Here is an 8,556-nt window from a genome sequence, read left to right as displayed (position 1 = left end):
CAGAAAGTCAATAAAACCAGGCTGCTTCAGTGAATCTTTAGGAACTGATCGGAATTTTTGATTCCTTGCTCAGCAAGACAATTAGTAAAATGTGTTCTATTGTTGGGCAAGATATGACTATTTTTTATAGCAGCCATGTCATTCCACAGTGCTTCCTATGATTTATTTTGTCATCAACTCACTATAAGAATGTAATTTCATTTGAACAAAAAGACAATGACACACTGGCCTATCTCACATTGAGATGCCACTGGTTTCAATCTCTCAATAATAGTTAAGGGGACCCACTTGGTTCTTGGTTCATAGATAATTCCAAAGATATGGGGCAATTATGTTGACTTGAATAATTGGCACATTGCTCCTATCATTTAAAGTAGATATCATTTCCAGCCATTTTGATCAAGATTCCAACACAGTTAGGAAGTTCTTTACCTGAAACAGTTCTATAAAGGTAATGTGGCTTTTTGATCACTTTGCAGGAGAACATAGAAGTTGTTGGGGTTTTTATGTTATAATTTGTTTTCTTTTGAGTAGGCTGGACTGTACTTCCACCCTTTGAATCTTTTCAATGTGTAAATGAATTTCCAATTACCAAACATAACATTTAGTTTTCTATGCATGAAAATTTGGGATACCAACTGCCAATTTAAATGGATGGATCTAGGAAGGCTTCCAGCATTAATATTTCATCTGATAGTAAATGGTTTGATATGGTACACAAATCAGAGCATCTGAGTTAGCTATTGTTTATCTTTATAGGCAAGTGTGGCATCATAAGTGTTAAACAAGTATAACTTCAGTATACTTTTAAAGAGCTGATATTAAGGCTTCATACTGGCTGTATAAAACAAAACAGAAAATCAGTAGACAAGGAAGAAAAAAGAAAATGAGGAAAAAAGTACATATTCATGTTATAAAAATTCCAAAAAATAAACTCACATTCAATATAATTTCAGAAACATCGCGGTAGGGAAAGTTATGGAACTTATTTACCTCTGTAATAATATCAAAGTTCTCTTTGTTATTGGTGTTTAGTTCGTTTCATATAAGATATGGTCCTAGAATCGGAAGCAACTAGTACTTCTGGGCCATCTAGCAATTTGTTACAATATGCAACATGTACAGTAAAGAAACTTCAATTATCAACAACAGTAGGTTTCTTATCTAGAATTAAAATCACCCTTTTTAATCAACTCAAGCTGCAGAAATCTGGAGAAAATCTCAGCAGTTTGCTTTCCAGAAGCATCAATAATTATACTGTGGTGTATAGTTTTTCTATCATATCTACTGAAATGATTTTATTAAGGTGAATTCTCCTCTTCAAAAAGGGAAGACAACAGAAGACGGCATTAGAGTTGAACAAATTGCTTTTTATGTGGAATAGACATTATTTCACTCCCAAAATATACCTCAATTGTAAAACCTAATTTAAAATAGTATAGATAAGATTCTGCTTACATTTAATAAACCAGGCAAGCTGTCTCAAGCTGCAAATATTTTTTTCATAGCTTCACAATGGGAAAGCCCAGAAGTTTGGCTACCATGTTGCCCAGTTGAACTGGAAGTCTTACTCATTACTTTTTTTAGTTGACCGATATCAACAGTTTGTGTCCTTGGACAATGATTCAGCACTTCTTTCCTGAAAAACATATTTAGTTCCATTTTTCTAACTGGCAATGAACACTTTGTTCCAGGGTTCAATAAGTTCAATGAGCAACAGAGAAAAAACTATGGCATACACTATTTGAAAAGAAACTCCTATGAAGTCATGCAATGGATGGTCCAAACCTGGAACCTAATTCCATGTCATACTCCTGACCTTAACTAGCAGTGTTATAAGGATTATATCATGCTACTATCTTATGTTCACTTTCACTTTCATGTGAAGTTAGATAATGTGACTCTTTTACAGTTCCTTGATTTCATAATAATGGTATTTAAACAGCATACTCAGAGTAGCCATGTTGTGTACAATTCCTGTTCTCTACATCTGTACCTTGAACAAAAAAATGTATGACAGTGCCTACCAACATTGTAGAGCAGGGGTGTCAAACTCACAACGTCACGTGACGTGTCATGACGTATCGCGACTTTTTTCCATTGCCGGCAATGGGGTGGGCGCAGTTTCGGTATGACACATCTGGCCCCCGGGCCGGCAGTTTGACACCCCTGTTGTAGAGAATGTATTTATTTAGTTTAAACTGTTCTAAATTCTCAGCCTTTTTGGTCTGAATAGTATTTGCATTAGATGCTCTTTCTTCTACAAGTTTTTCTGTGATGCAGTTTTTAATGGATAACACTCTTTATTTGATCTACTGTAAATGTCAGTTTCAATTCAGATAAGAGTCTCCACTGGAGCGTTTTGTCATAAACTTCATGTTGAAGGTGATTTGTTAGCATCACTTCTACCAAAACTCCAAAATTGCAATGTTGAGAAAATTAATTCTCCCTTATGGAGTTTTTGTGTAAAAAAGAAAAAAAACATAAAGTTATGATTTATGGTTTTGATAATTAAATAGGATAGATTATAGAAAGCAGAGAGTCATGATGTCACCTTAGAGAAAGAGATCAATTTATAATTGTACTTATAACTGCTGTAAAGAAGGTTGGAAGTCATTTCTTTGCATCTTTTTTCTTTCTTTTCTATTTTTCTCTTACTCTTTTTCTTTTTGGACCTTTGGTTTTTTTCTTTCATTTTATCCTTTTTCTCTTTTCTTCTTTGCTATATTTTAATTTATATCAGTCTTATTCTTGAATTTCAAATTTTCAATAAATAGTCATGCCTTCCCCATGTTGCTGAATTCAGCTGAGAAATTTAAATATATGATGATGTAGGTGAGAAATAACATTTCAGTAATGTCATAGTTTATCAGATGCTTTGAGCCTTAATAAGGCAGAAGCAGTGAATGCTGTCTAGACCCCACATATAGTCAGTATGGTAACTCTTTTCTGATCAGGGCTATGTAATTTGTTTTCCTTTTGATAAAAGAGAAACCACTCTGCATATGAATCTCAGAAAGCAGTCTGATGAATATCAAACTTGTCAGTGTGTCCTAAAGCCTTTTTTCCACAGTCAGTGTCTCTTCAGACTTCCAATTAAAGATTATTTTTGACCACAATTGAATTCTAAATCTCCTTCCTGCTGGTCTTTAGTTTTCAGTAAATCCTACTTCCATTCTCAAAACTCAGAATTGTATATCAGGAACAGAAATAGCACACATGGATTCAAAACAGTGGTGGGATTCAGCCAGTTCGCACCAGTTCGGCAGGACCGGTAGCTAATTTTTTGTTGCCCAGGCCCAGAATGGACTTCCAGAAGCGGTATCCACACAGAGAACCAGTTGTTCACGTATTTGAATCCCACCACTGGTTCAAACCAACTATTTGTATGAATAAACAATTAAGCTTCCTGACAAAACCCTGCCCTACACCTTTCTGAAATGGCATGACCCGTAAAGCACTTAAAGCTACTATTAATGCGCAATGACATCAACATACATTAAAAAATGTCATTGATCCAATTAATAAGCACTTTATTTCTAGAACTGTTGTGAGGACTGAAGGTTCTTTTGAAAACCCAGAGTAAACACAGATAAAACTCAACGAGAGTAGGGAGTAAATTGTGAATTAAATGGACTATCTTAAGAAGATAGTGGAGAAAAGAAGAACATTTTTAAACTCTTATAAATCATTTGACTAGCAAAATATCTAAAGATAGAGAATGTAAAGAATGAAACTACAATTATATCTCATTCCAGCACATTGTAAAATTAACTATCTTTAGTTAGAATTGTTCCTTTTATTCCATTACCCCATTGTTAAGTACATTTATTTAAAATACATTTAGCATGCCCTTTCTCACCTGCATTCGGAATATCTGTGCATTTATATTTGTGGTATATCCATAAGTGTGTGTATGTGTGTGTGTGTCCACACATCACATATACTTTTTGCATTAAATGGCCTCAGTTTCAAGATTTCTGCTTTCTTATTAGATTATCTATTAATTACTACATTTAATTAGATTGTGGTTATATGTATGATGGCCAAAAGAAATGCAATAATTTAAATCACAGTCCTGCTTGTATTAACTTCAGAAGAGTATGCACTATGATGTTTCTTGACGCATATCTTAAGGTTTCATTAATGTCGAGCTTTATCCTAACAGCACGCACGTATGTCCAGAGCTACATGCTATTGAACTCTAGATATGATATTGACTACCCAATGTATAATTTCATTTTATGAGAGCTCACATTAAAGATTATCTCTGGTTCAACATTAAGAAACCATCTGACATATTATAACAGTCTTATATAGGTTTATTGTTGTATATTTGTTTGTTGCTAACAAGGGCATAAAACAGATATTTGGACAGAGTGGCAATATGCAATCATTCAAGGCACAAACTGCAGAGGGTTTTTATAGCTCTAGCCCAACCCAGCCTCACCAATTACTGTTAATTTCTTATTAGGCCTAGTCACTTCAGAGCTTTTCTTCTGACTAAGCTAAGACAAGTTCCCTCAGTTGTTATTGAGATAGCTAGCCTGGAACTTCTTTCCCACTGTAGCTCCAAGGAATTATGGCACAGATCACTTTTTGTCATACTTTTACTGGGACCTACAATATATGCCATCCTAGCTTCACTTTTCCAGAAATATTTATCAGGTACAGAAAATAAGATACAAATAATTTATTTTGTCCAATAGAACCAATATTGTGCCAATATTGTCAGTCCAGACCCAAATTCTATTCAGTAGTTGTGAAAACCCGCCCTGTGAGCTCATCTGGCACTTTAGGATGATTACCAAAATGATCATATCCTCTAAACCAGTGTTTCCTAATGAGTACTCTGAGATGTGCAGATTCCTCCAATTCTCTACCAAGCATGTCTTGCTATGATTCTGGGAACTGAAGTCCACACATCTCAGTGTTTCCCATATTGGAAAACATTGCTTTAAACTGTCATCTGTCCCATTTTCCTCTCCTTCTAATAAGATGAATTTGCCATTATTTAAGCATGTCTAAATGTGTTAGCAGTGATAAGTGACAGGGTTCTTTTTTCATTAAAGAAAGGTTATTTTACAACCATATTAACAACTGATATGTTTTATATATTATATACTTCATATAATCCTCACTTGTTCTAGTGTGATATCATTTTATTGGTAAGTGATTGTACAGTGACTCATTATGTGCACCATTTATTTTCATTATGTTGCGCAGACTGATCACTGGCCACAATAAATTTAAAGGAAGAAGGTAAAGTGTCAGTAAATGAATGTTTTCCAGTTGGAAATATTAAGTGCTTAGTTTCTGTGTTCTTGAGCAAATAATTTAAAAATCATGATTCAGGATGCTGAATAGTTGGTGGATGACAACTTGTTTTTATGTTCAGCTATCTCTATCTTTTTGGAAAACATTATGGCTCTTAATTCTCCACAATTATGAAGTTTTAATGCAATTAAATTAAATCTGGGCTCTCTGAAATAACACATCCATTCGTTGTTTCTACAGATAACAACTGTTAACTCTAGAAAGTCAATCAGACCAAGGAACAGACATCATATAAGCCTAAAACTATTTTTATTAGAATGTCTACAATCAAAGAATCTTGGAAAGCTGAATATACATCTCTTCTATTCTCTTGTATCTTCTTGAGAATTAGAGGGGGGATGTCTGGAGTGATTCCCAATCATCCAAGGTTATCCCAAAGGTGCTTTTTTCAAAAGGCAACTGAAATTTCTTAGGTTTTTTTTTTCTTTGAAAATGTTTTGCTTCTCATCCAAGAAGTTTCTTCAGTAGGGGGGAGGGGGGATGGTGTACCTGTCTGAAATGTTTTCTAATAGAAGCCAAAATAAGTAGCTCATGGTTGAACTGTAGAGTCCTTTCATGGATTTATTTTGCTAATGGGCTTAAGCCATACTTATCTCTTTTTTTGCCTTGATAATAGATCTGCATTTTCTGTTAAGGTTAACTTAACTCTATGCTCTTCACAGCAGCAGCTAGCCAACCTTGTCCAGATCTGGAAGCCAAGCAGGGCCAGATCTAATTAATATTTAGAAACTCCCAATACCTAAGCTGTGGACCAGACTGGGAGACCAAAAGACATTATGGAATAAGCAGTGCTTTTTTGTAAAAAAAAAAAAAAAAAAAAAAGGTGCCGGAACTCACACACGTCATACAACCCGCCTTGCCTATCCTACAAGGTTCCATGCAAAAAAGGTGCCGGAACTCCGTTCTGGGCATTCTATGACAAAAAAAGCCCTGGGAATAAGTAATGAGTAATGACAAACATTGCATTTTTCTGTCTGTATTTCTGGCAAGAAAACTACTACATCTATGAAAGCATCAGGAATTAACTTGCAGGAGACTTTATTTTTATTGTTACCTCTATTATGGGAAAAATAATAAGATCTTGCTTTATTAAATAATCCTTTAATAAACCTTCATGCTGATTTTATTTAAACCAAAAAAATAAGTGTTGTAGATGCAAAGATGAAATAACGAACAGAAAGTCAGAAAACCATAATTGAGATACTCACCCATTTTTAATCAAAACATGTCTTCCTTGTTAACCTCAAGTACTATTCTAAGCTTTCCTAAACAGGGAATAAAAAATATTGGCACTGCATATTATGCTATAGAAGATGAAATACAAGCTTGCAGATATTTATATTTCTTCCTAGCAAAGCATTGGGGAAAGAAGAAAAAGAAAAAGAGCAGCAGTGCACCCCAGTGGTGAGTTACCTATTCATTCTAAGAATTTTGCATTTTTCTATATTTGTTTTGCTTTGCAGTTTAGATGATAACTTACTTGTTCAGCATATCGAAAATCCATCAGTAACTTTTCTTCTTCTATAGTGTAAAATATATTTGTGTACCAATCTCAAAACAATCATGGCATTTTATGCTAGGTATCATAATAATAAAATGATCTATCGAAAGTGATAGGGCTGACATCAAATTCAGTTTTTCTGTGTTCAGAATGCATTCAGTACAAATGGAAGAGTTCTTTTATTGATTGTTTTCTCCACTGATTAAAATGTTCCTCAGGTTTCACACTCCTAGAGAAATTAGGGTTTAACCTGAATATCCATTTACCAGGAGCAGGTTGTTGCATTCAGTGGGACTTTCTTTTAAGTAAGAATTGTCCCTAGTGTAGCTAGTTATAGGCACCTTTACTTAAGCACTTAGGAATAGTATCTTGGACTGAATATTGTAGAGACAGAGTGAAATAATTACATCAGGTTACAGTTGATTCACACAACCTTTGTATGCTCACTCTCTCCTAATAAATACAGAAAATGAGCACATTGTAGAGCAGAGGTCCCCAATCTTTTGGGCACCAGGGACCGGTTCCGTGGAGAGAGGGTTTTCCATGAACCAGAGGGTGTGTGGTTTTGTGTGCTGCCTGCATCTAGCGGATGGGGCCTTGCTTGTTTGTGTGGACCATGGGTTGAGGACCCCTGTTGTGGAGAACAGGCTTTTATTTAGAGGACTTTAACAAAGAATAGAATTCAGAAACATGACTGATCTAAATAGTTTAGTCTATTCTGCTATTTTATTGTGGTAAAATAGATATACCAGAAAAGAGTATTTAACCCTTTGCTCCCATGTTATTTTCTGACTGCAATTCTGTTTTTAAAGCTATGGTCTGCTTTACATATAAAATGGTGCTGAGAAAAAAACCACTTTTCAGCATCTATGGAATATGAAAACATAATAGTTTCTGGACTAATCCGAAAAGAAAGGCCCTCAATTAATTCTTTGTATAAATTCTCATAAATTCCTGAGTTCAATGGGATTTCCTGCCAGGTAATTATAATTGTATCCAATGGGGGCATGATGGCTCAGTGGTTAAAGACACTGAGCTTGTCAGCTGGAAAGCTGACAGCCTGGGTTCAAGATCCAAGACCCACACAATGGGGTGAGTTCCCATTCCTTGACCCAGCATCTGTCTACCTAGCAGTTCAAAAGCATGCAAATGTGAATAGATTAACAGGTATCCCTTCATTGGGAAGGTAACAGGGTTCCATGTGGCTTTGGTGTATAACCATGCTGGCCCTATGACCATGGAAAATGTCTTTGGACAACACTGTCTCCCTTGACCATGAAACAGAGATGAGCACCACACCTTAGAGTCGGACACGACTAGACAGGGAAACCTTCACCTAATTCCAGGCATGTCTATTCTAGGAATTTGCTAATATCTTTAATTGCTATATATCAGGATGGCTGCTGATAATATAAGGAGGGAGAAATATAGATTAATCCATAAAAGGTGAAGGCATGTGGAAGTCTTTAGAAGGAACTCTAAAGACAAACCCCGAAGAAATCAATGGCCAACCATTTCAAAATTGGGTCCAAGACATGCCTGTAACTATTAGATGGGTTTTGACTTTTTAAAAAATGAAAGGCATGATTTAGAAGGTATTTTTGCATATACTGGGAAAGATGGTTGCACTCTGTAATTAGATTTGAAGATTGTGATATGCAGCCAGATCATATCAGAAGCAAATCTAGTCACTGATATTGATTGATATTTTTCAAGAA

This window comes from Protobothrops mucrosquamatus, unplaced genomic scaffold, assembly GCF_001527695.2.
Source record: "Protobothrops mucrosquamatus isolate PMUCROS unplaced genomic scaffold, P.Mucros_1.0 scaffold223, whole genome shotgun sequence".
In the NCBI taxonomy this organism is placed as follows: domain Eukaryota; kingdom Metazoa; phylum Chordata; class Lepidosauria; order Squamata; family Viperidae; genus Protobothrops; species Protobothrops mucrosquamatus.
This window is presented reverse-complemented; position numbering follows the sequence as displayed.